The sequence below is a fragment of the Saccoglossus kowalevskii genome, chromosome 5 (assembly GCF_978046115.1).
Source record: "Saccoglossus kowalevskii chromosome 5, keSacKowa6.1, whole genome shotgun sequence".
NCBI lineage: Eukaryota > Metazoa > Hemichordata > Enteropneusta > Harrimaniidae > Saccoglossus > Saccoglossus kowalevskii.
This window is the reverse complement of record NC_140645.1, coordinates 3,925,174-3,948,145: the sequence shown is the minus strand read 5'-3', so window position 1 is coordinate 3,948,145 and position 22,972 is coordinate 3,925,174. Positions and strand designations below refer to the sequence as shown.

The 22,972-nt window shown below is 44.2% G+C and overlaps 84 pseudogenes; all 84 read right to left on the bottom strand.

Annotated features, from left to right (window-relative positions):
• Window positions 1–77: 77 nt before the first annotated feature.
• On the bottom strand, window positions 78–197 carry LOC146742993 (5S ribosomal RNA; annotated as a pseudogene).
• A 96-nt stretch (window positions 198–293) lies between these two features.
• LOC146742992 (5S ribosomal RNA) lies at window positions 294–413 on the bottom strand (annotated as a pseudogene).
• A 97-nt stretch (window positions 414–510) lies between these two features.
• Window positions 511–630, bottom strand: LOC146742991 (5S ribosomal RNA; annotated as a pseudogene).
• A 311-nt stretch (window positions 631–941) lies between these two features.
• On the bottom strand, window positions 942–1,061 carry LOC146742990 (5S ribosomal RNA; annotated as a pseudogene).
• Window positions 1,062–1,373: 312 nt separating this feature from the next.
• On the bottom strand, window positions 1,374–1,493 carry LOC146742989 (5S ribosomal RNA; annotated as a pseudogene).
• Window positions 1,494–1,805: 312 nt separating this feature from the next.
• LOC146742988 (5S ribosomal RNA) lies at window positions 1,806–1,925 on the bottom strand (annotated as a pseudogene).
• A 95-nt stretch (window positions 1,926–2,020) lies between these two features.
• LOC146742987 (5S ribosomal RNA) lies at window positions 2,021–2,140 on the bottom strand (annotated as a pseudogene).
• A 96-nt stretch (window positions 2,141–2,236) lies between these two features.
• LOC146742986 (5S ribosomal RNA) lies at window positions 2,237–2,356 on the bottom strand (annotated as a pseudogene).
• A 96-nt stretch (window positions 2,357–2,452) lies between these two features.
• LOC146742985 (5S ribosomal RNA) lies at window positions 2,453–2,572 on the bottom strand (annotated as a pseudogene).
• A 96-nt stretch (window positions 2,573–2,668) lies between these two features.
• On the bottom strand, window positions 2,669–2,788 carry LOC146742984 (5S ribosomal RNA; annotated as a pseudogene).
• Window positions 2,789–2,884: 96 nt separating this feature from the next.
• LOC146742983 (5S ribosomal RNA) lies at window positions 2,885–3,004 on the bottom strand (annotated as a pseudogene).
• A 97-nt stretch (window positions 3,005–3,101) lies between these two features.
• LOC146742982 (5S ribosomal RNA) lies at window positions 3,102–3,221 on the bottom strand (annotated as a pseudogene).
• Window positions 3,222–3,532: 311 nt separating this feature from the next.
• Window positions 3,533–3,652, bottom strand: LOC146742981 (5S ribosomal RNA; annotated as a pseudogene).
• A 96-nt stretch (window positions 3,653–3,748) lies between these two features.
• On the bottom strand, window positions 3,749–3,868 carry LOC146742980 (5S ribosomal RNA; annotated as a pseudogene).
• Window positions 3,869–3,964: 96 nt separating this feature from the next.
• On the bottom strand, window positions 3,965–4,084 carry LOC146742979 (5S ribosomal RNA; annotated as a pseudogene).
• A 96-nt stretch (window positions 4,085–4,180) lies between these two features.
• On the bottom strand, window positions 4,181–4,300 carry LOC146742978 (5S ribosomal RNA; annotated as a pseudogene).
• A 96-nt stretch (window positions 4,301–4,396) lies between these two features.
• LOC146742977 (5S ribosomal RNA) lies at window positions 4,397–4,516 on the bottom strand (annotated as a pseudogene).
• A 96-nt stretch (window positions 4,517–4,612) lies between these two features.
• On the bottom strand, window positions 4,613–4,732 carry LOC146742976 (5S ribosomal RNA; annotated as a pseudogene).
• A 97-nt stretch (window positions 4,733–4,829) lies between these two features.
• LOC146742975 (5S ribosomal RNA) lies at window positions 4,830–4,949 on the bottom strand (annotated as a pseudogene).
• Window positions 4,950–5,260: 311 nt separating this feature from the next.
• Window positions 5,261–5,380, bottom strand: LOC146742974 (5S ribosomal RNA; annotated as a pseudogene).
• Window positions 5,381–5,476: 96 nt separating this feature from the next.
• LOC146742973 (5S ribosomal RNA) lies at window positions 5,477–5,596 on the bottom strand (annotated as a pseudogene).
• A 95-nt stretch (window positions 5,597–5,691) lies between these two features.
• Window positions 5,692–5,811, bottom strand: LOC146742972 (5S ribosomal RNA; annotated as a pseudogene).
• Window positions 5,812–6,123: 312 nt separating this feature from the next.
• LOC146742971 (5S ribosomal RNA) lies at window positions 6,124–6,243 on the bottom strand (annotated as a pseudogene).
• Window positions 6,244–6,339: 96 nt separating this feature from the next.
• LOC146742970 (5S ribosomal RNA) lies at window positions 6,340–6,459 on the bottom strand (annotated as a pseudogene).
• Window positions 6,460–6,554: 95 nt separating this feature from the next.
• Window positions 6,555–6,674, bottom strand: LOC146742969 (5S ribosomal RNA; annotated as a pseudogene).
• A 312-nt stretch (window positions 6,675–6,986) lies between these two features.
• On the bottom strand, window positions 6,987–7,106 carry LOC146742968 (5S ribosomal RNA; annotated as a pseudogene).
• Window positions 7,107–7,202: 96 nt separating this feature from the next.
• LOC146742967 (5S ribosomal RNA) lies at window positions 7,203–7,322 on the bottom strand (annotated as a pseudogene).
• A 97-nt stretch (window positions 7,323–7,419) lies between these two features.
• On the bottom strand, window positions 7,420–7,539 carry LOC146742966 (5S ribosomal RNA; annotated as a pseudogene).
• A 311-nt stretch (window positions 7,540–7,850) lies between these two features.
• On the bottom strand, window positions 7,851–7,970 carry LOC146742965 (5S ribosomal RNA; annotated as a pseudogene).
• Window positions 7,971–8,066: 96 nt separating this feature from the next.
• Window positions 8,067–8,186, bottom strand: LOC146742964 (5S ribosomal RNA; annotated as a pseudogene).
• Window positions 8,187–8,281: 95 nt separating this feature from the next.
• On the bottom strand, window positions 8,282–8,401 carry LOC146742963 (5S ribosomal RNA; annotated as a pseudogene).
• A 312-nt stretch (window positions 8,402–8,713) lies between these two features.
• Window positions 8,714–8,833, bottom strand: LOC146742962 (5S ribosomal RNA; annotated as a pseudogene).
• A 96-nt stretch (window positions 8,834–8,929) lies between these two features.
• Window positions 8,930–9,049, bottom strand: LOC146742961 (5S ribosomal RNA; annotated as a pseudogene).
• Window positions 9,050–9,145: 96 nt separating this feature from the next.
• On the bottom strand, window positions 9,146–9,265 carry LOC146742960 (5S ribosomal RNA; annotated as a pseudogene).
• A 95-nt stretch (window positions 9,266–9,360) lies between these two features.
• LOC146742959 (5S ribosomal RNA) lies at window positions 9,361–9,480 on the bottom strand (annotated as a pseudogene).
• A 96-nt stretch (window positions 9,481–9,576) lies between these two features.
• On the bottom strand, window positions 9,577–9,696 carry LOC146742958 (5S ribosomal RNA; annotated as a pseudogene).
• A 95-nt stretch (window positions 9,697–9,791) lies between these two features.
• On the bottom strand, window positions 9,792–9,911 carry LOC146742957 (5S ribosomal RNA; annotated as a pseudogene).
• Window positions 9,912–10,223: 312 nt separating this feature from the next.
• LOC146742956 (5S ribosomal RNA) lies at window positions 10,224–10,343 on the bottom strand (annotated as a pseudogene).
• Window positions 10,344–10,439: 96 nt separating this feature from the next.
• On the bottom strand, window positions 10,440–10,559 carry LOC146742955 (5S ribosomal RNA; annotated as a pseudogene).
• A 96-nt stretch (window positions 10,560–10,655) lies between these two features.
• LOC146742954 (5S ribosomal RNA) lies at window positions 10,656–10,775 on the bottom strand (annotated as a pseudogene).
• Window positions 10,776–10,870: 95 nt separating this feature from the next.
• LOC146742953 (5S ribosomal RNA) lies at window positions 10,871–10,990 on the bottom strand (annotated as a pseudogene).
• A 96-nt stretch (window positions 10,991–11,086) lies between these two features.
• On the bottom strand, window positions 11,087–11,206 carry LOC146742952 (5S ribosomal RNA; annotated as a pseudogene).
• Window positions 11,207–11,302: 96 nt separating this feature from the next.
• Window positions 11,303–11,422, bottom strand: LOC146742951 (5S ribosomal RNA; annotated as a pseudogene).
• Window positions 11,423–11,518: 96 nt separating this feature from the next.
• On the bottom strand, window positions 11,519–11,638 carry LOC146742950 (5S ribosomal RNA; annotated as a pseudogene).
• Window positions 11,639–11,734: 96 nt separating this feature from the next.
• Window positions 11,735–11,854, bottom strand: LOC146742949 (5S ribosomal RNA; annotated as a pseudogene).
• A 97-nt stretch (window positions 11,855–11,951) lies between these two features.
• LOC146742948 (5S ribosomal RNA) lies at window positions 11,952–12,071 on the bottom strand (annotated as a pseudogene).
• Window positions 12,072–12,382: 311 nt separating this feature from the next.
• On the bottom strand, window positions 12,383–12,502 carry LOC146742947 (5S ribosomal RNA; annotated as a pseudogene).
• A 312-nt stretch (window positions 12,503–12,814) lies between these two features.
• On the bottom strand, window positions 12,815–12,934 carry LOC146742946 (5S ribosomal RNA; annotated as a pseudogene).
• A 312-nt stretch (window positions 12,935–13,246) lies between these two features.
• LOC146742945 (5S ribosomal RNA) lies at window positions 13,247–13,366 on the bottom strand (annotated as a pseudogene).
• Window positions 13,367–13,461: 95 nt separating this feature from the next.
• On the bottom strand, window positions 13,462–13,581 carry LOC146742944 (5S ribosomal RNA; annotated as a pseudogene).
• Window positions 13,582–13,677: 96 nt separating this feature from the next.
• LOC146742943 (5S ribosomal RNA) lies at window positions 13,678–13,797 on the bottom strand (annotated as a pseudogene).
• Window positions 13,798–13,893: 96 nt separating this feature from the next.
• LOC146742942 (5S ribosomal RNA) lies at window positions 13,894–14,013 on the bottom strand (annotated as a pseudogene).
• A 96-nt stretch (window positions 14,014–14,109) lies between these two features.
• On the bottom strand, window positions 14,110–14,229 carry LOC146742941 (5S ribosomal RNA; annotated as a pseudogene).
• Window positions 14,230–14,325: 96 nt separating this feature from the next.
• On the bottom strand, window positions 14,326–14,445 carry LOC146742940 (5S ribosomal RNA; annotated as a pseudogene).
• Window positions 14,446–14,542: 97 nt separating this feature from the next.
• Window positions 14,543–14,662, bottom strand: LOC146742939 (5S ribosomal RNA; annotated as a pseudogene).
• A 311-nt stretch (window positions 14,663–14,973) lies between these two features.
• On the bottom strand, window positions 14,974–15,093 carry LOC146742938 (5S ribosomal RNA; annotated as a pseudogene).
• A 312-nt stretch (window positions 15,094–15,405) lies between these two features.
• LOC146742937 (5S ribosomal RNA) lies at window positions 15,406–15,525 on the bottom strand (annotated as a pseudogene).
• Window positions 15,526–15,837: 312 nt separating this feature from the next.
• On the bottom strand, window positions 15,838–15,957 carry LOC146742936 (5S ribosomal RNA; annotated as a pseudogene).
• A 96-nt stretch (window positions 15,958–16,053) lies between these two features.
• LOC146742935 (5S ribosomal RNA) lies at window positions 16,054–16,173 on the bottom strand (annotated as a pseudogene).
• Window positions 16,174–16,484: 311 nt separating this feature from the next.
• Window positions 16,485–16,604, bottom strand: LOC146742934 (5S ribosomal RNA; annotated as a pseudogene).
• A 97-nt stretch (window positions 16,605–16,701) lies between these two features.
• LOC146742933 (5S ribosomal RNA) lies at window positions 16,702–16,814 on the bottom strand (annotated as a pseudogene).
• Window positions 16,815–16,910: 96 nt separating this feature from the next.
• LOC146742932 (5S ribosomal RNA) lies at window positions 16,911–17,030 on the bottom strand (annotated as a pseudogene).
• Window positions 17,031–17,126: 96 nt separating this feature from the next.
• Window positions 17,127–17,246, bottom strand: LOC146742931 (5S ribosomal RNA; annotated as a pseudogene).
• Window positions 17,247–17,341: 95 nt separating this feature from the next.
• Window positions 17,342–17,461, bottom strand: LOC146742930 (5S ribosomal RNA; annotated as a pseudogene).
• A 312-nt stretch (window positions 17,462–17,773) lies between these two features.
• On the bottom strand, window positions 17,774–17,893 carry LOC146742929 (5S ribosomal RNA; annotated as a pseudogene).
• A 96-nt stretch (window positions 17,894–17,989) lies between these two features.
• On the bottom strand, window positions 17,990–18,109 carry LOC146742928 (5S ribosomal RNA; annotated as a pseudogene).
• Window positions 18,110–18,205: 96 nt separating this feature from the next.
• On the bottom strand, window positions 18,206–18,325 carry LOC146742927 (5S ribosomal RNA; annotated as a pseudogene).
• A 96-nt stretch (window positions 18,326–18,421) lies between these two features.
• LOC146742926 (5S ribosomal RNA) lies at window positions 18,422–18,541 on the bottom strand (annotated as a pseudogene).
• A 96-nt stretch (window positions 18,542–18,637) lies between these two features.
• On the bottom strand, window positions 18,638–18,757 carry LOC146742925 (5S ribosomal RNA; annotated as a pseudogene).
• A 96-nt stretch (window positions 18,758–18,853) lies between these two features.
• Window positions 18,854–18,973, bottom strand: LOC146742924 (5S ribosomal RNA; annotated as a pseudogene).
• Window positions 18,974–19,285: 312 nt separating this feature from the next.
• LOC146742923 (5S ribosomal RNA) lies at window positions 19,286–19,405 on the bottom strand (annotated as a pseudogene).
• Window positions 19,406–19,501: 96 nt separating this feature from the next.
• Window positions 19,502–19,621, bottom strand: LOC146742922 (5S ribosomal RNA; annotated as a pseudogene).
• Window positions 19,622–19,716: 95 nt separating this feature from the next.
• LOC146742921 (5S ribosomal RNA) lies at window positions 19,717–19,836 on the bottom strand (annotated as a pseudogene).
• A 95-nt stretch (window positions 19,837–19,931) lies between these two features.
• Window positions 19,932–20,051, bottom strand: LOC146742920 (5S ribosomal RNA; annotated as a pseudogene).
• Window positions 20,052–20,363: 312 nt separating this feature from the next.
• LOC146742919 (5S ribosomal RNA) lies at window positions 20,364–20,483 on the bottom strand (annotated as a pseudogene).
• Window positions 20,484–20,579: 96 nt separating this feature from the next.
• LOC146742918 (5S ribosomal RNA) lies at window positions 20,580–20,699 on the bottom strand (annotated as a pseudogene).
• A 96-nt stretch (window positions 20,700–20,795) lies between these two features.
• LOC146742917 (5S ribosomal RNA) lies at window positions 20,796–20,914 on the bottom strand (annotated as a pseudogene).
• A 96-nt stretch (window positions 20,915–21,010) lies between these two features.
• Window positions 21,011–21,130, bottom strand: LOC146742916 (5S ribosomal RNA; annotated as a pseudogene).
• A 311-nt stretch (window positions 21,131–21,441) lies between these two features.
• Window positions 21,442–21,561, bottom strand: LOC146742915 (5S ribosomal RNA; annotated as a pseudogene).
• Window positions 21,562–21,658: 97 nt separating this feature from the next.
• On the bottom strand, window positions 21,659–21,771 carry LOC146742914 (5S ribosomal RNA; annotated as a pseudogene).
• A 96-nt stretch (window positions 21,772–21,867) lies between these two features.
• On the bottom strand, window positions 21,868–21,987 carry LOC146742913 (5S ribosomal RNA; annotated as a pseudogene).
• A 96-nt stretch (window positions 21,988–22,083) lies between these two features.
• On the bottom strand, window positions 22,084–22,203 carry LOC146742912 (5S ribosomal RNA; annotated as a pseudogene).
• Window positions 22,204–22,298: 95 nt separating this feature from the next.
• On the bottom strand, window positions 22,299–22,418 carry LOC146742911 (5S ribosomal RNA; annotated as a pseudogene).
• A 312-nt stretch (window positions 22,419–22,730) lies between these two features.
• LOC146742910 (5S ribosomal RNA) lies at window positions 22,731–22,850 on the bottom strand (annotated as a pseudogene).
• Between the last annotated feature and the right edge of the window lie 122 nt (window positions 22,851–22,972).

Below are 22,972 nucleotides of genomic sequence, written 5' to 3'. Positions count from 1 at the left end.
GATGTCGTTTAACGTTTCGGCTAGGCAAAAAATCCCGGGGAAAAGTTAGCATGTACGGTGGAATAAAAATGTTGATAAGCCTACTGCACGTGGTATTCCCAGCCGGTCTCCCATGCAAGTACTAACCACGCCCGATGCAGCTTAACTTCAGCGATCGGACGAGAACTGGTGTACTCTGCAATGGTTTGGCAGTAGGCTGAATATTTGTCGGAATTGGATGTAATTTAATACTTCGGCTAGGCAACAAATCCCGGGAAAAAGTTGGTATGTACGGTGAAATAAAAATGTTGATAAGCCAACTGCACGTGGTATTCCCAGCCGGTCTCCCATGCAAGTACTAACCATGCCCGATGCAGATTAACTTCAGTGATCAGACGAGAACTGGTGTATTCGGCATTGGTTTGGCAGTAGGCTGAATATTCGACGCAATTGGATGTCATTTAATACTTCGGCTAGGCAACAAATTCATGGAAAAAAGTTAGTATGTACGGTGGAATAAAAATGTTCATCAGCCTACTGCACGTGGTATTCCCAGCCGTTCTCCCATGCAAGTACTAACCACGCCCGATGCAGCTTAACTTCAGTGATCGGACGAGAACTGGTTTAATCTGCAATGGTTTGGCCGTAGGCTGAATACTCGTCGGAATTGGATGTAATTTAATACTTCGGCTAGGCAACAAATCCCGGGAAAAAGTTGGTATGTACGGTGGAATAAAAATGTTGATAAACCTACTGCACGTTGTATTCCCAACTGATCTCCCACGCAAGTACTAAGCATGCCTGATGCAAATTAACTTCAGGTATCGGACGAGAGCTGGTGTATTCAGCATCGGTTTGGCAGTAGGCTGAATTTTCGTCGCAATTGGATGTCATTTAATGCTTCGGCTAGGCAAAAAATCATGGAAAAAGTTAGTATGTACGATGGAATAAAAATGTTCATCAGCCTACTGCACGTGGTATTCCCAGCCAGTCTCCCATGCAAGTACTAACCACGCCCGATGCAGCTTAACTTCAGTGATCGGACGAGAACAGGTGTATTCTGCAATGGTTTGGCAGTAGGCAGAATATTCATCGGAATTGGATGTCATTTAATGCTACGGCTAGGCAAAAAAATCATAGGAAATAGTTAGTATGTAATGTGGAATAAAAATGTTGATGAGCCTACTGCACGTCGTATTCCCAGCCGGTCTCTCATGCATGTACTAACCACGCCCGGTGCAGCTAAACTTCAGGGATCGGACGAGAACTGTGTGTTCTGCAATGGTTTGGCAGTAGGCTGAATATTTGTCAGAATTGGATGTCGTTTAACGTTTCGGCTAGGCAAAAAATCCCGGGGAAAAGTTAGCATGTACGGTGGAATAAAAATGTTGATAAGCCTACTGCACGTGGTATTCCCAGCCGGTCTTCCATGCAAGTACTAACCACGCCCGATGCAGCTTAACTTCAGCGATCGGACGAGAACTTGTGTACTCTGCAATGGTTTGGCAGTAGGCTGAATATTTGTCGGAATTGGATGTAATTTAATACTTCGGCTAGGCAACAAATCCCGGGAAAAAGTTGGTATATACGGTGAAATAAAAATGTTGATAAGCCAACTGCACGTGGTATTCCCAGCCGGTCTCCCATGCAAGTACTAACCATGCCCGATGCAGATTAACTTCAGTGATTGGACGAGAACTGGTGTATTCTACACTGGTTTGACAGAAGTCTGAATATTCGTCAGAATTAGATGTCGTTTAATGCTTCGACTAGGCAAAAAATCTCGGGAAAAAGTTAGTATGTACTATGGAATAAAAATGTTGATGAGAAAACTGCACGTGGTATTCCCAGAAGGTCTCCCATGTAAGTACTAACCACGCCCGATGCAGCTTAACTTCAGCGATCGGACGAGAACTGGTGTACTCTGCAATGGTTTGGCAGTAGGCTGAATATTCGTCGGAATTGGATGTAATTAATACTTCGGCTAGGCAACAAATCCCAGGAAAAAGTTGGTATGTACGGTGAAATAAAAATGTTGATAAGCCTACTGCACGTGGTATTCCCAGCCGGTCTCCCATGCAAGTACTAACCATGCCCGATGCAGCTTAACTTCAGTGATCGGACGAGAACTGGTGTATTCTGCAATGGTTTGGCAGTAGGCTGAATATTCGTCCTAATTGTATGTCATTTAATGCTTCGTCTAGGCAAAAAATCATGGGAAAAATTTAGCATGTAATGTGGAATAAAAATGTTGATGAGCCTACTGCACGAGGTATTCCCAGCCGGTCTCCCGTGCAAGTACTAACCACGCCCGATGCGGCTTAGCTTCAGTGATCGGACGAGAACTGGTGTATTCTGCAATAGTTTGGCAGTAGACTGAATATTTGTCAGAATTGGATGTAATTTAATACTTCGGCTAGGCAACAAATCCCGAGAAAAAGTTGGTATGTACGGTGGAATAAAAATGTTGATAAGCCTACTGCACGTGGTATTCCCAGCAGGTCTCCCATGCTAGTACTAACCATGCCCGATGCAGATTAACTTCAGTGATCAGACGAGAACTGGTGTGTTCTGCAATGGTTTGGCAGTAGGCTGAATATTTGTCAGAATTGGATGTCGTTTAACGTTTCGGCTAGGCAAAAAATCCCGGGGAAAAGTTAGCATGTACGGTGGAATAAAAATGTTGATAAGCCTACTGCACGAGGTATTCCCAGCCGGTCTCCCATGCAAGTACTAACCACGCCCGATGCAGCTTAACTTCAGCGATCGGACGAGAACTGGTGTACTCTGCAATGGTTTGGCAGTAGGCTGAATATTTGTCGGAATTGGATGTAATTTAATACTTCGGCTAGGCAACAAATCCCGGGAAAAAGTTGGTATGTACGGTGAAATAAAAATGTTGATAAGCCAACTGCACGTGGTATTCCCAGCCGGTCTCCCATGCAAGTACTAACCATGCCCGATGCAGATTAACTTCAGTGATCGGACGAGAACTGGTGTATTCGGCATTGGTTTGGCAGTAGGCTGAATATTCGACGCAATTGGATGTCATTTAATACTTCGGCTAGGCAACAAATTCATGGAAAAAAGTTAGTATGTACGGTGGAATAAAAATGTTCATCAGCCTACTGCACGTGGTATTCCCAGCCGGTCTCCCATGCAAGTACTAACCACGCCCGATGCAGCTTAACTTCAGTGATCGGACGAGAACTGGTTTAATCTGCAATGGTTTGGCCGTAGGATGAATACTCGTCGGAATTGGATGTAATTTAATACTTCGGCTAGGCAACAAATCCCGGGAAAAAGTTGGTATGTACGGTGGAATAAAAATGTTGATAAACCTACTGCACGTTGTATTCCCAACTGATCTCCCACGCAAGTACTAAGCAGGCCTGATGCAAATTAACTTCAGGTATCGGACGAGAGCTGGTGTATTCAGCATCGGTTTGGCAGTAGGCTGAATTTTCGTCGCAATTGGATGTCATTTAATGCTTCGGCTAGGCAAAAAATCATGGAAAAAGTTAGTATGTACGATGGAATAAAAATGTTCATCAGCCTACTGCACGTGGTATTCCCAGCCGGTCTTCCATGCAAGTACTAACCACGCCCGATGCAGCTTAACTTCAGCGATCGGACGAGAACTGGTGTACTCTGCAATGGTTTGGCAGTAGGCTGAATATTTGTCGGAATTGGATGTAATTTAATACTTCGGCTAGGCAACAAATCCCGGGAAAAAGTTGGTATGTACGGTGAAATAAAAATGTTGATAAGCCTACTGCACGTGGTATTCCCAGCCGGTCTCCCATGCAAGTACTAACCATGCCCGATGCAGCTTAACTTCAGTGATCGGACGAGAACTGGTGTATTCTGCAATGGTTTGGCAGTAGGCTGAATATTCGTCCTAATTGTATGTCATTTAATGCTTCGTCTAGGCAAAAAATCATGGGAAAAATTTAGCATGTAATGTGGAATAAAAATGTTGATGAGCCTACTGCACGAGGTATTCCCAGCCGGTCTCCCGTGCAAGTACTAACCACGCCCGATGCGGCTTAGCTTCAGTGATCGGACGAGAACTGGTGTATTCTGCAATAGTTTGGCAGTAGACTGAATATTTGTCAGAATTGGATGTAATTTAATACTTCGGCTAGGCAACAAATCCCGAGAAAAAGTTGGTATGTACGGTGGAATAAAAATGTTGATAAGCCTACTGCACGTGGTATTCCCAGCAGGTCTCCCATGCTAGTACTAACCATGCCCGATGCAGATTAACTTCAGTGATCAGACGAGAACTGGTGTGTTCTGCAATGGTTTGGCAGTAGGCTGAATATTTGTCAGAATTGGATGTCGTTTAACGTTTCGGCTAGGCAAAAAATCCCGGGGAAAAGTTAGCATGTACGGTGGAATAAAAATGTTGATAAGCCTACTGCACGAGGTATTCCCAGCCGGTCTCCCATGCAAGTACTAACCACGCCCGATGCAGCTTAACTTCAGCGATCGGACGAGAACTGGTGTACTCTGCAATGGTTTGGCAGTAGGCTGAATATTTGTCGGAATTGGATGTAATTTAATACTTCGGCTAGGCAACAAATCCCGGGAAAAAGTTGGTATGTACGGTGAAATAAAAATGTTGATAAGCCAACTGCACGTGGTATTCCCAGCCGGTCTCCCATGCAAGTACTAACCATGCCCGATGCAGATTAACTTCAGTGATCGGACGAGAACTGGTGTATTCGGCATTGGTTTGGCAGTAGGCTGAATATTCGACGCAATTGGATGTCATTTAATACTTCGGCTAGGCAACAAATTCATGGAAAAAAGTTAGTATGTACGGTGGAATAAAAATGTTCATCAGCCTACTGCACGTGGTATTCCCAGCCGGTCTCCCATGCAAGTACTAACCACGCCCGATGCAGCTTAACTTCAGTGATCGGACGAGAACTGGTTTAATCTGCAATGGTTTGGCCGTAGGATGAATACTCGTCGGAATTGGATGTAATTTAATACTTCGGCTAGGCAACAAATCCCGGGAAAAAGTTGGTATGTACGGTGGAATAAAAATGTTGATAAACCTACTGCACGTTGTATTCCCAACTGATCTCCCACGCAAGTACTAAGCATGCCTGATGCAAATTAACTTCAGGTATCGGACGAGAGCTGGTGTATTCAGCATCGGTTTGGCAGTAGGCTGAATTTTCGTCGCAATTGGATGTCATTTAATGCTTCGGCTAGGCAAAAAATCATGGAAAAAGTTAGTATGTACGATGGAATAAAAATGTTCATCAGCCTACTGCACGTGGTATTCCCAGCCGGTCTTCCATGCAAGTACTAACCACGCCCGATGCAGCTTAACTTCAGCGATCGGACGAGAACTGGTGTACTCTGCAATGGTTTGGCAGTAGGCTGAATATTTGTCGGAATTGGATGTAATTTAATACTTCGGCTAGGCAACAAATCCCGGGAAAAAGTTGGTATGTACGGTGAAATAAAAATGTTGATAAGCCAACTGCACGTGGTATTCCCAGCCGGTCTCCCATGCAAGTACTAACCATGCCCGATGCAGATTAACTTCAGTGATCGGACGAGAACTGGTGTATTCTGCATTGGTTTGGCAGTAGGCTGAATATTCGTCGCAATTGGATGTCATTTAATGCTTCGGCTAGGCAAAAAATCATGGAAAAAGTTAGTATGTACGTTGGAATAAAAATGTTCATCAGCCTACTGCACGTGGTATTCCCAGCCAGTCTCCCATGCAAGTACTAACCACGCCCGATGCAGCTTAACTTCAGTGATCGGACGAGAACAGGTGTATTCTGCAATGGTTTGGCAGTGGGCAGAATATTCATCGGAATTGGATGTCATTTAATGCTACGGCTAGGCAAAAAAATCATAGGAAATAGTTAGTATGTAATGTGGACTAAAAATGTTGATGAGCCTACTGCACGTCGTATTCCCAGCCGGTCTCTCATGCATGTACTAACCACGCCCGGTGCAGCTAAACTTCAGGGATCGGACGAGAACTGTGTGTTCTGCAATGGTTTGGCAGTAGGCTGAATATTTGTCAGAATTGGATGTCGTTTAACGTTTCGGCTAGGCAAAAAATCCCGGGGAAAAGTTAGCATGTACGGTGGAATAAAAATGTTGATAAGCCTACTGCACGTGGTATTCCCAGCCGGTCTCCCATGAAAGTACTAACCACGCCCGATGCAGCTTAACTTCAGCGATCGGACGAGAACTGGTGTACTCTGCAATGGTTTGGCAGTAGGCTGAATATTTGTCGGAATTGGATGTAATTTAATACTTCGGCTAGGCAACAAATCACGGGAAAAAGTTGGTATATACGGTGAAATAAAAATGTTGATAAGCCAACTGCACGTGGTATTCCCAGCCGGTCTCCCATGCAAGTACTAACCATGCCCGATGCAGATTAACTTCAGTGATCGGACGAGAACTGGTGTATTCTGCATTGGTTTGGCAGTAGGCTGAATATTCGTCGCAATTGGATGTCATTTAATGCTTCGGCTAGGCAAAAAATCATGGAAAAAGTTAGTATGTACGTTGGAATAAAAATGTTCATCAGCCTACTGCACGTGGTATTCCCAGCCAGTCTCCCATGCAAGTACTAACCACGCCCGATGCAGCTTAACTTCAGTGATCGGACGAGAACAGGTGTATTCTGCAATGGTTTGGCAGTAGGCAGAATATTCATCGGAATTGGATGTCATTTAATGCTACGGCTAGGCAAAAAAATCATAGGAAATAGTTAGTATGTAATGTGGACTAAAAATGTTGATGAGCCTACTGCACGTCGTATTCCCAGCCGGTCTCTCATGCATGTACTAACCACGCCCGGTGCAGCTAAACTTCAGGGATCGGACGAGAACTGTGTGTTCTGCAATGGTTTGGCAGTAGGCTGAATATTTGTCAGAATTGGATGTCGTTTAACGTTTCGGCTAGGCAAAAAATCCCGGGGAAAAGTTAGCATGTACGGTGGAATAAAAATGTTGATAAGCCTACTGCACGTGGTATTCCCAGCCGGTCTCCCATGCAAGTACTAACCACGCCCGATGCAGCTTAACTTCAGCGATCGGACGAGAACTGGTGTACTCTGCAATGGTTTGGCAGTAGGCTGAATATTTGTCGGAATTGGATGTAATTTAATACTTCGGCTAGGCAACAAATCCCGGGAAAAAGTTGGTATGTACGGTGAAATAAAAATGTTGATAAGCCAACTGCACGTGGTATTCCCAGCCGGTCTCCCATGCAAGTACTAACCATGCCCGATGCAGATTAACTTCAGTGATCGGACGAGAACTGGTGTATTCGGCATTGGTTTGGCAGTAGGCTGAATATTCGACGCAATTGGATGTCATTTAATACTTCGGCTAGGCAACAAATTCATGGAAAAAAGTTAGTATGTACGGTGGAATAAAAATGTTCATCAGCCTACTGCACGTGGTATTCCCAGCCGGTCTCCCATGCAAGTACTAACCACGCCCGATGCAGCTTAACTTCAGTGATCGGACGAGAACTGGTTTAATCTGCAATGGTTTGGCCGTAGGATGAATACTCGTCGGAATTGGATGTAATTTAATACTTCGGCTAGGCAACAAATCCCGGGAAAAAGTTGGTATGTACGGTGGAATAAAAATGTTGATAAACCTACTGCACGTTGTATTCCCAACTGATCTCCCACGCAAGTACTAAGCATGCCTGATGCAAATTAACTTCAGGTATCGGACGAGAGCTGGTGTATTCAGCATCGGTTTGGCAGTAGGCTGAATTTTCGTCGCAATTGGATGTCATTTAATGCTTCGGCTAGGCAAAAAATCATGGAAAAAGTTGGTATGTACGATGGAATAAAAATGTTCATCAGCCTACTGCACGTGGTATTCCCAGCCGGTCTTCCATGCAAGTACTAACCACGCCCGATGCAGCTTAACTTCAGCGATCGGACGAGAACTGGTGTACTCTGCAATGGTTTGGCAGTAGGCTGAATATTTGTCGGAATTGGATGTAATTTAATACTTCGGCTAGGCAACAAATCCCGGGAAAAAGTTGGTATGTACGGTGAAATAAAAATGTTGATAAGCCAACTGCACGTGGTATTCCCAGCCGGTCTCCCATGCAAGTACTAACCATGCCCGATGCAGATTAACTTCAGTGATCGGACGAGAACTGGTGTATTCTGCATTGGTTTGGCAGTAGGCTGAATATTCGTCGCAATTGGATGTCATTTAATGCTTCGGCTAGGCAAAAAATCATGGAAAAAGTTAGTATGTACGTTGGAATAAAAATGTTCATCAGCCTACTGCACGTGGTATTCCCAGCCAGTCTCCCATGCAAGTACTAACCACGCCCGATGCAGCTTAACTTCAGTGATCGGACGAGAACAGGTGTATTCTGCAATGGTTTGGCAGTAGGCAGAATATTCATCGGAATTGGATGTCATTTAATGCTACGGCTAGGCAAAAAAATCATAGGAAATAGTTAGTATGTAATGTGGACTAAAAATGTTGATGAGCCTACTGCACGTCGTATTCCCAGCCGGTCTCTCATGCATGTACTAACCACGCCCGGTGCAGCTAAACTTCAGGGATCGGACGAGAACTGTGTGTTCTGCAATGGTTTGGCAGTAGGCTGAATATTTGTCAGAATTGGATGTCGTTTAACGTTTCGGCTAGGCAAAAAATCCCGGGGAAAAGTTAGCATGTACGGTGGAATAAAAATGTTGATAAGCCTACTGCACGTGGTATTCCCAGCCGGTCTTCCATGCAAGTACTAACCACGCCCGATGCAGCTTAACTTCAGCGATCGGACGAGAACTTGTGTACTCTGCAATGGTTTGGCAGTAGGCTGAATATTTGTCGGAATTGGATGTAATTTAATACTTCGGCTAGGCAACAAATCACGGGAAAAAGTTGGTATATACGGTGAAATAAAAATGTTGATAAGCCAACTGCACGTGGTATTCCCAGCCGGTCTCCCATGCAAGTACTAACCATGCCCGATGCAGATTAACTTCAGTGATCGGACGAGAACTGGTGTATTCTACACTGGTTTGACAGAAGTCTGAATATTCGTCAGAATTAGATGTCGTTTAATGCTTCGACTAGACAAAAAATCCCGGGAAAAAGTTAGTATGTACTATGGAATAAAAATGTTGATGAGAAAACTGCACGTGGTATTCCCAGAAGGTCTCCCATGTAAGTACTAACCACGCCCGATGCAGCTTAACTTCAGCGATCGGACGAGAACTGGTGTACTCTGCAATGGTTTGGCAGTAGGCTGAATATTCGTCGGAATTGGATGTAATTAATACTTCGGCTAGGCAACAAATCCCAGGAAAAAGTTGGTATGTACGGTGAAATAAAAATGTTGATAAGCCTACTGCACGTGGTATTCCCAGCCGGTCTCCCGTGCAAGTACTAACCACGCCCGATGCGGCTTAGCTTCAGTGATCGGACGAGAACTGGTGTATTCTGCAATAGTTTGGCAGTAGACTGAATATTTGTCAGAATTGGATGTAATTTAATACTTCGGCTAGGCAACAAATCCCGAGAAAAAGTTGGTATGTATGGTGGAATAAAAATGTTGATAAGCCTACTGCACGTGGTATTCCCAGCAGGTCTCCCATGCAAGTACTAACCATGCCCGATGCAGATTAACTTCAGTGATCGGACGAGAACTGGTGTATTCTGCATTGGTTTGGCAGTAGGCTGAATATTCGTCGCAATTGGATGTCATTTAATGCTTCGGCTAGGCAAAAAATCATGGAAAAAGTTAGTATGTACGATGGAATAAAAATGTTCATCAGCCTACTGCACGTGGTATTCCCAGCCAGTCTCCCATGCAAGTACTAACCACGCCCGATGCAGCTTAACTTCAGTGATCGGACGAGAACAGGTGTATTCTGCAATGGTTTGGCAGTAGGCAGAATATTCATCGGAATTGGATGTCATTTAATGCTACGGCTAGGCAAAAAAATCATAGGAAATAGTTAGTATGTAATGTGGACTAAAAATGTTGATGAGCCTACTGCACGTCGTATTCCCAGCCGGTCTCTCATGCATGTACTAACCACGCCCGGTGCAGCTAAACTTCAGGGATCGGACGAGAACTGTGTGTTCTGCAATGGTTTGGCAGTAGGCTGAATATTTGTCAGAATTGGATGTCGTTTAACGTTTCGGCTAGGCAAAAAATCCCGGGGAAAAGTTAGCATGTACGGTGGAATAAAAATGTTGATAAGCCTACTGCACGTGGTATTCCCAGCCGGTCTTCCATGCAAGTACTAACCACGCCCGATGCAGCTTAACTTCAGCGATCGGACGAGAACTTGTGTACTCTGCAATGGTTTGGCAGTAGGCTGAATATTTGTCGGAATTGGATGTAATTTAATACTTCGGCTAGGCAACAAATCACGGGAAAAAGTTGGTATATACGGTGAAATAAAAATGTTGATAAGCCAACTGCACGTGGTATTCCCAGCCGGTCTCCCATGCAAGTACTAACCATGCCCGATGCAGATTAACTTCAGTGATCGGACGAGAACTGGTGTATTCTACACTGGTTTGACAGAAGTCTGAATATTCGTCAGAATTAGATGTCGTTTAATGCTTCGACTAGACAAAAAATCCCGGGAAAAAGTTAGTATGTACTATGGAATAAAAATGTTGATGAGAAAACTGCACGTGGTATTCCCAGAAGGTCTCCCATGTAAGTACTAACCACGCCCGATGCAGCTTAACTTCAGCGATCGGACGAGAACTGGTGTACTCTGCAATGGTTTGGCAGTAGGCTGAATATTCGTCGGAATTGGATGTAATTAATACTTCGGCTAGGCAACAAATCCCAGGAAAAAGTTGGTATGTACGGTGAAATAAAAATGTTGATAAGCCTACTGCACGTGGTATTCCCAGCCGGTCTCCCATGCAAGTACTAACCATGCCCGATGCAGCTTAACTTCAGTGATCGGACGAGAACTGGTGTATTCTGCAATGGTTTGGCAGTAGGCTGAATATTCGTCCTAATTGTATGTCATTTAATGCTTCGTCTAGGCAAAAAATCATGGGAAAAATTTAGCATGTAATGTGGAATAAAAATGTTGATGAGCCTACTGCACGAGGTATTCCCAGCCGGTCTCCCGTGCAAGTACTAACCACGCCCGATGCGGCTTAGCTTCAGTGATCGGACGAGAACTGGTGTATTCTGCAATAGTTTGGCAGTAGACTGAATATTTGTCAGAATTGGATGTAATTTAATACTTCGGCTAGGCAACAAATCCCGAGAAAAAGTTGGTATGTATGGTGGAATAAAAATGTTGATAAGCCTACTGCACGTGGTATTCCCAGCAGGTCTCCCATGCTAGTACTAACCATGCCCGATGCAGATTAACTTCAGTGATCAGACGAGAACTGGTGTGTTCTGCAATGGTTTGGCAGTAGGCTGAATATTTGTCAGAATTGGATGTCGTTTAACGTTTCGGCTAGGCAAAAAATCCCGGGGAAAAGTTAGCATGTACGGTGGAATAAAAATGTTGATAAGCCTACTGCACGTGGTATTCCCAGCCGGTCTCCCATGCAAGTACTAACCACGCCCGATGCAGCTTAACTTCAGCGATCGGACGAGAACTGGTGTACTCTGCAATGGTTTGGCAGTAGGCTGAATATTTGTCGGAATTGGATGTAATTTAATACTTCGGCTAGGCAACAAATCCCGGGAAAAAGTTGGTATGTACGGTGAAATAAAAATGTTGATAAGCCAACTGCACGTGGTATTCCCAGCCGGTCTCCCATGCAAGTACTAACCATGCCCGATGCAGATTAACTTCAGTGATCAGACGAGAACTGGTGTATTCGGCATTGGTTTGGCAGTAGGCTGAATATTCGACGCAATTGGATGTCATTTAATACTTCGGCTAGGCAACAAATTCATGGAAAAAAGTTAGTATGTACGGTGGAATAAAAATGTTCATCAGCCTACTGCACGTGGTATTCCCAGCCGGTCTCCCATGCAAGTACTAACCACGCCCGATGCAGCTTAACTTCAGTGATCGGACGAGAACTGGTTTAATCTGCAATGGTTTGGCCGTAGGCTGAATACTCGTCGGAATTGGATGTAATTTAATACTTCGGCTAGGCAACAAATCCCAAGAAAAAGTTGGTATGTACGGTGGAATAAAAATGTTGATAAACCTACTGCACGTTGTATTCCCAACTGATCTCCCACGCAAGTACTAAGCATGCCTGATGCAAATTAACTTCAGGTATCGGACGAGAGCTGGTGTATTCAGCATCGGTTTGGCAGTAGGCTGAATTTTCGTCGCAATTGGATGTCATTTAATGCTTCGGCTAGGCAAAAAATCATGGAAAAAGTTAGTATGTACGATGGAATAAAAATGTTCATCAGCCTACTGCACGTGGTATTCCCAGCCAGTCTCCCATGCAAGTACTAACCACGCCCGATGCAGCTTAACTTCAGTGATCGGACGAGAACAGGTGTATTCTGCAATGGTTTGGCAGTAGGCAGAATATTCATCGGAATTGGATGTCATTTAATGCTACGGCTAGGCAAAAAAATCATAGGAAATAGTTAGTATGTAATGTGGAATAAAAATGTTGATGAGCCTACTGCACGTCGTATTCCCAGCCGGTCTCTCATGCATGTACTAACCACGCCCGGTGCAGCTAAACTTCAGGGATCGGACGAGAACTGTGTGTTCTGCAATGGTTTGGCAGTAGGCTGAATATTTGTCAGAATTGGATGTCGTTTAACGTTTCGGCTAGGCAAAAAATCCCGGGGAAAAGTTAGCATGTACGGTGGAATAAAAATGTTGATAAGCCTACTGCACGTGGTATTCCCAGCCGGTCTTCCATGCAAGTACTAACCACGCCCGATGCAGCTTAACTTCAGCGATCGGACGAGAACTTGTGTACTCTGCAATGGTTTGGCAGTAGGCTGAATATTTGTCGGAATTGGATGTAATTTAATACTTCGGCTAGGCAACAAATCCCGGGAAAAAGTTGGTATATACGGTGAAATAAAAATGTTGATAAGCCAACTGCACGTGGTATTCCCAGCCGGTCTCCCATGCAAGTACTAACCATGCCCGATGCAGATTAACTTCAGTGATTGGACGAGAACTGGTGTATTCTACACTGGTTTGACAGAAGTCTGAATATTCGTCAGAATTAGATGTCGTTTAATGCTTCGACTAGGCAAAAAATCTCGGGGAAAAGTTAGTATGTACTATGGAATAAAAATGTTGATGAGAAAACTGCACGTGGTATTCCCAGAAGGTCTCCCATGTAAGTACTAACCACGCCCGATGCAGCTTAACTTCAGCGATCGGACGAGAACTGGTGTACTCTGCAATGGTTTGGCAGTAGGCTGAATATTCGTCGGAATTGGATGTAATTAATACTTCGGCTAGGCAACAAATCCCAGGAAAAAGTTGGTATGTACGGTGAAATAAAAATGTTGATAAGCCTACTGCACGTGGTATTCCCAGCCGGTCTCCCATGCAAGTACTAACCATGCCCGATGCAGCTTAACTTCAGTGATCGGACGAGAACTGGTGTATTCTGCAATGGTTTGGCAGTAGGCTGAATATTCGTCCTAATTGTATGTCATTTATTGCTTCGTCTAGGCAAAAAATCATGGGAAAAATTTAGCATGTAATGTGGAATAAAAATGTTGATGAGCCTACTGCACGAGGTATTCCCAGCCGGTCTCCCGTGCAAGTACTAACCACGCCCGATGCGGCTTAGCTTCAGTGATCGGACGAGAACTGGTGTATTCTGCAATAGTTTGGCAGTAGACTGAATATTTGTCAGAATTGGATGTAATTTAATACTTCGGCTAGGCAACAAATCCCGAGAAAAAGTTGGTATGTACGGTGGAATAAAAATGTTGATAAGCCTACTGCACGTGGTATTCCCAGCAGGTCTCCCATGCTAGTACTAACCATGCCCGATGCAGATTAACTTCAGTGATCAGACGAGAACTGGTGTGTTCTGCAATGGTTTGGCAGTAGGCTGAATATTTGTCAGAACTGGATGTCGTTTAACGTTTCGGCTAGGCAAAAAATCCCGGGGAAAAGTTAGCATGTACGGTGGAATAAAAATGTTGATAAGCCTACTGCACGTGGTATTCCCAGCCGGTCTCCCATGCAAGTACTAACCACGCCCGATGCAGCTTAACTTCAGCGATCGGACGAGAACTGGTGTACTCTGCAATGGTTTGGCAGTAGGCTGAATATTTGTCGGAATTGGATGTAATTTAATACTTCGGCTAGGCAACAAATCCCGGGAAAAAGTTGGTATGTACGGTGAAATAAAAATGTTGATAAGCCAACTGCACGTGGTACTCCCAGTCGGTCTCCCATGCAAGTACTAACCATGCCCGATGCAGATTAACTTCAGTGATCGGACGAGAACTGGTGTATTCGGCATTGGTTTGGCAGTAGGCTGAATATTCGACGCAATTGGATGTCATTTAATACTTCGGCTAGGCAACAAATTCATGGAAAAAAGTTAGTATGTACGGTGGAATAAAAATGTTCATCAGCCTACTGCACGTGGTATTCCCAGCCGGTCTCCCATGCAAGTACTAACCACGCCCGATGCAGCTTAACTTCAGTGATCGGACGAGAACTGGTTTAATCTGCAATGGTTTGGCCGTAGGCTGAATACTCGTCGGAATTGGATGTAATTTAATACTTCGGCTAGGCAACAAATCCCGGGAAAAAGTTGGTATGTACGGTGGAATAAAAATGTTGATAAACCTACTGCACGTTGTATTCCCAACTGATCTCCCACGCAAGTACTAAGCATGCCTGATGCAAATTAACTTCAGGTATCGGACGAGAGCTGGTGTATTCAGCATCGGTTTGGCAGTAGGCTGAATTTTCGTCGCAATTGGATGTCATTTAATGCTTCGGCTAGGCAAAAAATCATGGAAAAAGTTAGTATGTACGATGGAATAAAAATGTTCATCAGCCTACTGCACGTGGTATTCCCAGCCAGTCTCCCATGCAAGTACTAACCACGCCCGATGCAGCTTAACTTCAGTGATCAGACGAGAACAGGTGTATTCTGCAATGGTTTGGCAGTAGGCAGAATATTCATCGGAATTGGATGTCATTTAATGCTACGGCTAGGCAAAAAAATCATAGGAAATAGTTAGTATGTAATGTGGAATAAAAATGTTGATGAGCCTACTGCACGTCGTATTCCCAGCCGGTCTCTCATGCATGTACTAACCACGCCCGGTGCAGCTAAACTTCAGGGATCGGACGAGAACTGTGTGTTCTGCAATGGTTTGGCAGTAGGCTGAATATTTGTCAGAATTGGATGTCGTTTAACGTTTCGGCTAGGCAAAAAATCCCGGGGAAAAGTTAGCATGTACGGTGGAATAAAAATGTTGATAAGCCTACTGCACGTGGTATTCCCAGCCGGTCTTCCATGCAAGTACTAACCACGCCCGATGCAGCTTAACTTCAGCGATCGGACGAGAACTTGTGTACTCTGCAATGGTTTGGCAGTAGGCTGAATATTTGTCGGAATTGGATGTAATTTAATACTTCGGCTAGGCAACAAATCCCGGGAAAAAGTTGGTATATACGGTGAAATAAAAATGTTGATAAGCCAACTGCACGTGGTATTCCCAGCCGGTCTCCCATGCAAGTACTAACCATGCCCGATGCAGATTAACTTCAGTGATTGGACGAGAACTGGTGTATTCTACACTGGTTTGACAGAAGTCTGAATATTCGTCAGAATTAGATGTCGTTTAATGCTTCGACTAGGCAAAAAATCTCGGGAAAAAGTTAGTATGTACTATGGAATAAAAATGTTGATGAGAAAACTGCACGTGGTATTCCCAGAAGGTCTCCCATGTAAGTACTAACCACGCCCGATGCAGCTTAACTACAGCGATCGGACGAGAACTGGTGTACTCTGCAATGGTTTGGCAGTAGGCTGAATATTCGTTGGAATTGGATGTCATTTAATGCTTCGGCTAGGCAAAAATTCATGGAAAAAAGTTAGTATGTACGGTGGAATAAAAATGTTCATCAGCCTACTGCACGTGGTATTCCCAGCCGGTCTCCCATGCAAGTACTAACCACGCCCGATGCAGCTTAACTTCAGTGATCGGACGAGAACTGGTGTATTCTGCAATGGTTTGGCCGTAGGCTGAATACTCGTCGGAATTGGATGTAATTTAATACTTCGGCTAGGCAACACATGCCGGGAAAAAGTTGGTATGTACGGTGGAATAAAAATGTTGATAAACCTACTGCACGTTGTATTCCCAACTGATCTCCCATGCAAGTACTAAGCATGCCCAATGCAAATTAACTTCAGGTATCGGACGAGAGTTGGTGTATTCAGCATCGGTTTGGCAGTAGGCTGAATTTTCGTCGCAATTGGATGTCATTTAATGCTTCGGCTAGGCAAAAAATCATGGAAAATGTTAGTATGTACGATGGAATAAAAATGTTCATCAGCCTACTGCACGTGGTATTCCCAGCCAGTCTCCCATGCAAGTACTAACCACGCCCGATGCAGCTTAACTTCAGTGATCGGACGAGAACAGGTGTATTCTGCAATGGTTTGGCAGTAGGCAGAATATTCGTCGGAATTGGATGTCATTTAATGCTACGGCTAGGCAAAAAAATCATAGGAAAAAGTTAGTATGTAATGTGGAATAAAAATGTTCATCAGCCTACTGCACGTGGTATTCCCAGCCCATGCAAGTACTAACCACGCCCGATGCAGCTTAACTTCAGTGATCGGACGAGAACTGGTGTGTTCTGCAAGGGTTTGGCAGTAGGCTGAATATTTGTCAGAATTGGATGTCGTTTAACGTTTCGGCTAGGCAAAAAATCCCGGGGAAAAGTTAGCATGTACGGTGGAATAAAAATGTTGATAAGCCTACTGCACGTGGTATTCCCAGCCGGTCTCCCATGCAAGTACTAACCACGCCCGATGCAGCTTAACTTCAGCGATCGGACGAGAACTGGTGTACTCTGCAATGGTTTGGCAGTAGGCTGAATATTTGTCGGAATTGGATGTAATTTAATACTTCGGCTAGGCAACAAATCCCGGGAAAAAGTTGGTATGTACGGTGAAATAAAAATGTTGATAAGCCAACTGCACGTGGTATTCCCAGCCGGTCTCCCATGCAAGTACTAACCATGCCCGATGCAGATTAACTTCAGTGATCGGACGAGAACTGGTGTATTCTGCATTGGTTTGGCAGTAGGCTGAATATTCGTCGCAATTGGATGTCATTTAATGCTTCGGCTAGGCAAAAAATCATGGAAAAAGTTAGTATGTACGATGGAATAAAAATGTTCATCAGCCTACTGCACGTGGTATTCCCAGCCAGTCTCCCATGCAAGTACTAACCACGCCCGATGCAGCTTAACTTCAGTGATCGGACGAGAACAGGTGTATTCTGCAATGGTTTGGCAGTAGGCAGAATATTCATCGGAATTGGATGTCATTTAATGCTACGGCTAGGCAAAAAAATCATAGGAAATAGTTAGTATGTAATGTGGAATAAAAATGTTGATGAGCCTACTGCACGTCGTATTCCCAGCCGGTCTCTCATGCATGTACTAACCACGCCCGGTGCAGCTAAACTTCAGGGATCGGACGAGAACTGTGTGTTCTGCAATGGTTTGGCAGTAGGCTGAATATTTGTCAGAATTGGATGTCGTTTAACGTTTCGGCTAGGCAAAAAATCCAGGGGAAAAGTTAGCATGTACGGTGGAATAAAAATGTTGATAAGCCTACTGCACGTGGTATTCCCAGCCGGTCTTCCATGCAAGTACTAACCACGCCCGATGCAGCTTAACTTCAGCGATCGGACGAGAACTTGTGTACTCTGCAATGGTTTGGCAGTAGGCTGAATATTTGTCGGAATTGGATGTAATTTAATACTTCGGCTAGGCAACAAATCCCGGGAAAAAGTTGGTATATACGGTGAAAAAAAAATGTTGATAAGCCAACTGCACGTGGTATTCCCAGCCGGTCTCCCATGCAAGTACTAACCATGCCCGATGCAGATTAACTTCAGTGATCGGACGAGAACTGGTGTATTCTACACTGGTTTGACAGAAGTCTGAATATTCGTCAGAATTAGATGTCGTTTAATGCTTCGACTAGGCAAAAAATCCCGGGAAAAAGTTAGTATGTACTATGGAATAAAAATGTTGATGAGAAAACTGCACGTGGTATTCCCAGAAGGTCTCCCATGTAAGTACTAACCACGCCCGATGCAGCTTAACTTCAGCGATCGGACGAGAACTGGTGTACTCTGCAATGGTTTGGCAGTAGGCTGAATATTCGTCGGAATTGGATGTAATTTAATACTTCGGCTAGGCAACAAATCCCAGGAAAAAGTTGGTATGTAAGGTGAAATAAAAATGTTGATAAGCCTACTGCACGTGGTATTCCCAGCCGGTCTCCCATGCAAGTACTAACCATGCCCGATGCAGCTTAACTTCAGTGATCGGACGAGAACTGGTGTATTCTGCAATGGTTTGGCAGTAGGCTGAATATTCGTCCTAATTGTATGTCATTTAATGCTTCGTCTAGGCAAAAAATCATGGGAAAAAGTTAGCATGAAATGTGGAATAAAAATGTTGATGAGCCTACTGCACGAGGTATTCCCAGCCGGTCTCCCGTGCAAGTACTAACCACGCCCGATGCGGCTTAGCTTCAGTGATCGGACGAGAACTGGTGTATTCTGCAATGGTTTGGCAGTAGGCTGAACATTTGTCAGAATTGGATGTAATTTAATACTTCTGCTAGGCAACAAATCCCGGGAAAAAGTTGGTATGTACGGTGGAATAAAAATGTTGATGAGCGTACTGCACGTGGTATTCCCAGCCGGTCTCACATCCAAGTACTAACCACGCCCGATGCAGCTTAACTTCAGTGATCGGACGAGAACGGGTGTATTCTGCAATGGTTTAGCAGTAGGCTGAATATTCGTCGGAATTGGATGTAACTTAATACTTCGGCTAGGCAAAAAATCCCGGGAAAAATTTAGTCTGTATGGTGGAATAAAAATGTTGATGAGACTAATGCACGTGGTATTCCCAGCCGGTCTCCCATGCAAGTAATAACCACGCTCGATGCAGCTTAACTTCAGTGATCGGACGAGAACTGGTGTATTTTGCAATGGCTTGGCAGTAGGCTGAATGTTCGTCCGAATTGTATGTCGTTTAATGCTTCGGCTATGCAAACAATCCCGGGAAAATGTTAGTATGTACGGTGGAATAAAAATGTTGATGAGCCTAATGCACGTAGTATTCCCAGCCGGTCTCCCATGCAAGTACTAACCACGCCGGATGCAGCTTAACTTCAGTGATCGGACGAGAACTTGTGTATTCTGCAATGGTTTGGCAGTAGGCTGAATATTCGTCGGAATTGGATGTCATTAAATGCTTCTGCTAGGCAAAAAATCATGGGAAAAAGTTGGTATGTACGGTGGAATAAAAATGTTGATAAGCCTACTGCACGTGGTATTCCCAGCAGGTCTCTCATGCTAGTACTAGCCACGCCCGATGCAGCTTAACTTCATTGATCGGACGAGAACTGGTGTATTCTGAAATGTTTTGGCAGTAGGCTGAATATTCATCGGAATTGGATGTCATTTAATGCTTCGGCTAAGCAAAAAATCTCGGGAAAATGTTAGTAAGTAATGTGGAATAAAATGTTGATAAGCCAACTGCACGTGGTATTCCCAGCCGGTCTCCCATGCAAGTACTAACCATGCCCGATGCAGATTAACTTCAGTGATCGGACGAGAACTGGTGTATTCTGCATTGGTTTGGCAGTAGGCTGAATATTCGTCGCAATTGGATGTCATTTAATGCTTCGGCTAGGCAAAAAATCATGGAAAAAGTTAGTATGTACGATGGAATAAAAATGTTCATCAGCCTACTGCACGTGGTATTCCCAGCCAGTCTCCCATGCAAGTACTAACCACGCCCGATGCAGCTTAACTTCAGTGATCGGACGAGAACAGGTGTATTCTGCAATGGTTTGGCAGTAGGCAGAATATTCATCGGAATTGGATGTCATTTAATGCTACGGCTAGGCAAAAAAATCATAGGAAATAGTTAGTATGTAATGTGGAATAAAAATGTTGATGAGCCTACTGCACGTCGTATTCCCAGCCGGTCTCTCATGCATGTACTAACCACGCCCGGTGCAGCTAAACTTCAGGGATCGGACGAGAACTGTGTGTTCTGCAATGGTTTGGCAGTAGGCTGAATATTTGTCAGAATTGGATGTCGTTTAACGTTTCGGCTAGGCAAAAAATCCCGGGGAAAAGTTAGCATGTACGGTGGAATAAAAATGTTGATAAGCCTACTGCACGTGGTATTCCCAGCCGGTCTTCCATGCAAGTACTAACCACGCCCGATGCAGCTTAACTTCAGCGATCGGACGAGAACTTGTGTACTCTGCAATGGTTTGGCAGTAGGCTGAATATTTGTCGGAATTGGATGTCGTTTAATGCTTCGACTAGGCAAAAAATCTCGGGAAAAAGTTAGTATGTACTATGGAATAAAAATGTTGATGAGAAAACTGCACGTGGTATTCCCAGAAGGTCTCCCATGTAAGTACTAACCACGCCCGATGCAGCTTAACTACAGCGATCGGACGAGAACTGGTGTACTCTGCAATGGTTTGGCAGTAGACTGAATATTTGTCAGAATTGGATGTAATTTAATACTTCGGCTAGGCAACAAATCCCGAGAAAAAGTTGGTATGTACGGTGGAATAAAAATGTTGATAAGCCTACTGCACGTGGTATTCCCAGCAGGTCTCCCATGCTAGTACTAACCATGCCGATGCAGATTAACTTCAGTGATCAGACGAGAACTGGTGTATTCTGCATTGGTTTGGCAGTAGGCTGAATATTCGTCGCAATTGGATGTCATTTAATGCTTCGGCTAGGCAAAAATTCATGGAAAAAAGTTAGTATGTACGGTGGAATAAAAATGTTCATCAGCCTACTGCACGTGGTATTCCCAGCCGGTCTCCCATGCAAGTACTAACCACGCCCGATGCAGCTTAACTTCAGTGATCGGACGAGAACTGGTGTATTCTGCAATGGTTTGGCCGTAGGCTGAATACTCGTCGGAATTGGATGTATTTTAATACTTCGGCTAGGCAACAAATGCCGGGAAAAAGTTGGTATGTACGGTGGAATAAAAATGTTGATAAACCTACTGCACGTTGTATTCCCAACTGATCTCCCATGCAAGTACTAAGCATGCCCAATGCAAATTAACTTCAGGTATCGGACGAGAGTTGGTGTATTCAGCATCGGTTTGGCAGTAGGCTGAATTTTCGTCGCAATTGGATGTCATTTAATGCTTCGGCTAGGCAAAAAATCATGGAAAATGTTAGTATGTACGATGGAATAAAAATGTTCATCAGCCTACTGCACGTGGTATTCCCAGCCAGTCTCCCATGCAAGTACTAACCACGCCCGATGCAGCTTAACTTCAGTGATCGGACGAGAACAGGTGTATTCTGCAATGGTTTGGCAGTAGGCAGAATATTCGTCGGAATTGGATGTCATTTAATGCTACGGCTAGGCAAAAAAATCATAGGAAAAAGTAAGTATGTAATGTGGAATAAAAATGTTCATCAGCCTACTGCACGTGGTATTCCCAGCCCATGCAAGTACTAACCACGCCCGATGCAGCTTAACTTCAGTGATCGGACGAGAACTGGTGTGTTCTGCAATGGTTTGGCAGTAGGCTGAATATTTGTCAGAATTGGATGTCGTTTAACGTTTCGGCTAGGCAAAAAATCCCGGGGAAAAGTTAGCATGTACGGTGGAATAAAAATGTTGATAAGCCTACTGCACGTGGTATTCCCAGCCGGTCTCCCATGCAAGTACTAACCACGCCCGATGCAGCTTAACTTCAGCGATCGGACGAGAACTGGTGTACTCTGCAATGGTTTGGCAGTAGGCTGAATATTTGTCGGAATTGGATGTAATTTAATACTTTGGCTAGGCAACAAATCCCGGGAAAAAGTTGGTATGTACGGTGAAATAAAAATGTTGATAAGCCAACTGCACGTGGTATTCCCAGCCGGTCTCCCATGCAAGTACTAACCATGCCCGATGCAGATTAACTTCAGTGATCGGACGAGAACTGGTGTATTATGCATTGGTTTGGCAGTAGGCTGAATATTCGTCGCAATTGGATGTCATTTAATGCTTCGGCTAGGCAAAAAATCATGGAAAAAGTTAGTATGTACGATGGAATAAAAATGTTCATCAGCCTACTGCACGTGGTATTCCCAGCCAGTCTCCCATGCAAGTACTAACCACGCCCGATGCAGCTTAACTTCAGTGATCGGACGAGAACAGGTGTATTCTGCAATGGTTTGGCAGTAGGCAGAATATTCATCGGAATTGGATGTCATTTAATGCTACGGCTAGGCAAAAAAATCATAGGAAATAGTTAGTATGTAATGTGGAATAAAAATGTTGATGAGCCTACTGCACGTCGTATTCCCAGCCGGTCTCTCATGCATGTACTAACCACGCCCGGTGCAGCTAAACTTCAGGGATCGGACGAGAACTGTGTGTTCTGCAATGGTTTGGCAGTAGGCTGAATATTTGTCAGAATTGGATGTCGTTTAACGTTTCGGCTAGGCAAAAAATCCAGGGGAAAAGTTAGCATGTACGGTGGAATAAAAATGTTGATAAGCCTACTGCACGTGGTATTCCCAGCCGGTCTTCCATGCAAGTACTAACCACGCCCGATGCAGCTTAACTTCAGCGATCGGACGAGAACTTGTGTACTCTGCAATGGTTTGGCAGTAGGCTGAATATTTGTCGGAATTGGATGTAATTTAATACTTCGGCTAGGCAACAAATCCCGGGAAAAAGTTGGTATATACGGTGAAAAAAAAATGTTGATAAGCCAACTGCACGTGGTATTCCCAGC